A 2582-nucleotide genomic window follows, 5' to 3' on the forward strand; every position below is an offset into this window, starting at 1 on the left:
TACCTTGTCCCTCTCCCAGAGTACTTAGGGGGCTCTATTTATCTAACCCACACTTTTATCCCTCAGAGGAGACGGAAAGAGTTAGAGAAGCCTCCTTTACTGCACTGGGGTGTGCTGGAGGCTGCCTTTGGGTGTGAGACCTGCCTGAGCAATTCTAACCGCATTGTTACTCTTCCTCTCTGACAATGTGCTGCATGCAGCACTATTCTTGGTAGGGTGCAACTCTAGCTTCTGAAAGCTTTTTGTTGTTGTTTTTTGCTTCCCTTTCAACTACAACCAGAGAGTGAGGCATTGGTTCCCTTCTCAAGAATCTACCTCACATAGATTCCTCAGATCATCCTCCCACCAGCTCTTAGACTAGGGAAGGGATTACTCCAAAATCAGTTTGCATACCTCTCCTGTCCTTTGCCTACATCATACCCTCTACGCACCTGATCCTTCATGAGTCTGCGTGTCATCCTGACACAGGGACCATGCTAATGTCTGCACCTTTCCAATTTTAGTATGTGTGCTGGTGAAGTGAGCACTGGACCTAATCCTTCACGTTGTAGTATGTAACAGGTGTATCCAAGCTTTTGGAATTGCCTTAACTACACCCTAACCCTATCTTTAAAGTTTTTACTTTTAATAATCTCAGCTTTTTTTGATATAAAACATACATTTTCAAATAAATACATAAGTTAAATGGTTGGATTATACAATGTTAAATGTTGCCTTATAATTATTTTCTCCACATTGGATTTGAAAAATAATCTATAAAGAAAATCCACTGACTTTTTTATTCTATGGGTATTCTTCCAAACTTTGACATAATGCATGCCATGGACTTACTAGCATCAAGGACTGTTGGGAATAAAATGCCTAAAAAATTGTCTTTTAAATTTTTAAATTTGGTTGCAGTGCTTAAAGAAGTAACTCTGGATTGAAGAGCAGAGAATAAGCAACAGTAAATGTATTTACTTAATTATTTAGCACAACACATATTGATCTGAAGAGACCATTTTAAGTACTGGTATTGGAAACTAGAAATATAACAAAATACAATTAGTAATATAACTAGAAATATGAACAAACATTAAAACAAGTAAGAATCCTCCCCCACAAGTAGCTTTCAACTTAATAAAACCTGAATTAAAGAACGTTGACTCTTTATGTCACTGAGAAGTCATTACTGTTAACTTCTAAAGGTCTTATGTAACTTTGAAACATGTTTTTGACCATACTTAAAGGAGGCAGATCTGTTTCAAAGTCATTGTTGTATTATTTTTCTCCATGTAGAAATATGTATTTCAAATAGAAAACCAGGCCTTGGTCAGTTTTAACTCCCTAATAAGATTGTATAGATATGCCATGATACAATGCGTGAATATAATTTATACATAACTTTTATTTATAATAGGGACTGCATATAGCCCAGTATATGAAAATCTATAACAGTATTACAGGAGAAGCTCAGACAATTTAGAACTAACTTTCAAGTTTTTCAGTCATGAATAAAATATAGTCATAAGAGAAATAAAAAGCTACCTATTGAATTATGTCACCATCATGCTATGAAAGTATGTATGTCTAAGAAAAAATTATGGAGAAAATATAAATTATATGATTTTTTACCTTGTATCATATAGAAATAGAAATGGTACATTAAATGATAAAATGTGTCTTATTTTAAAAGTTTTGAATCATAGCAAATATGAATAAAAATTAAATCATTATCAGTAAAAATACTCTTATCTAAACAGCCTTGAGGTATATCTTTTAATTTTACAAACATATGTGTTTCTAAATACTGTCATGTATTGCAAATATTAAGCAATTTTCTAATAAGCTTTCATTATTTACTTTGAAAACAGCTTATATTCCATTCAATTTAGAAAAAAACAAACTGAAATTTACCTCATTGCAAAGTTTAAAATATTTGATTTAATGCCAACCAGTTGCTGTATTTCAAAGCCTAATTTCAAAAGTGGGTATTGAGAGGAGGAATCAAACATAAACTGTGTATTTTGCTAATGGTGCAAACTGGTCTGAATGAACAGACAGGCTGGAAATAGAAAAGTCGATGAGGTAATCAATAAACTCAAAGAAGGATGAAATAGAGGATACACAAGTCCCATGATTAGTAAGCAGACAAGAATTCATAGCAGCATCCCCCCACAAAATACAATCTATTTCTCTAATATTTGGTGAAGGAATTAATCTGGAAACTGAACATAAATTCAGGCTCTCAATCTAAAAGGTACATTATTGAGAAAATGGAATTAAATACGTAATCATATTTAAAAATTGTGTCCAGGTGCAGGATGTTACTTGAATTCATAATTATTATCTTTATTCTTTAAAAAATATATGCTATTTTATAAATACTTCAAATAATTTAGCACTTTGAAAATCTCTACTCCTCGTGCTCAATTAAGCTTTAAAATAAAAACTGTTAAATATTCTTTCTATATGGCACCACTGTGATTTTCCCTCTCATAACTTTACAGTTATAGATTTTTGAATTTAACAAAGAACAAAAAGGAGTCAAACATAAAGCCAAAAAATGTGGGAGACCATTTCTAACGAGTTTAATATATTTT

The 2582-nt window shown here is 32.3% G+C and overlaps 1 non-coding gene across 1 annotated transcript; it reads right to left on the reverse strand.

Moving 5' to 3' along the window:
• Nucleotides 1–423: 423 nt before the first annotated feature.
• LOC128776602 (U6 spliceosomal RNA) lies at nucleotides 424–527 on the reverse strand. The gene has a single exon (XR_008421766.1). It is a non-coding gene; the product is annotated as a U6 spliceosomal RNA (small nuclear RNA).
• Between the last annotated feature and the right edge of the window lie 2055 nt (nucleotides 528–2582).

The sequence above is a fragment of the Panthera pardus genome, unplaced genomic scaffold (genome assembly GCF_024362965.1).
Source record: "Panthera pardus isolate Hobbes unplaced genomic scaffold, ASM2436296v1 HiC_scaffold_1, whole genome shotgun sequence".
NCBI classification, from domain to species: Eukaryota; Metazoa; Chordata; class Mammalia; order Carnivora; family Felidae; genus Panthera; species Panthera pardus.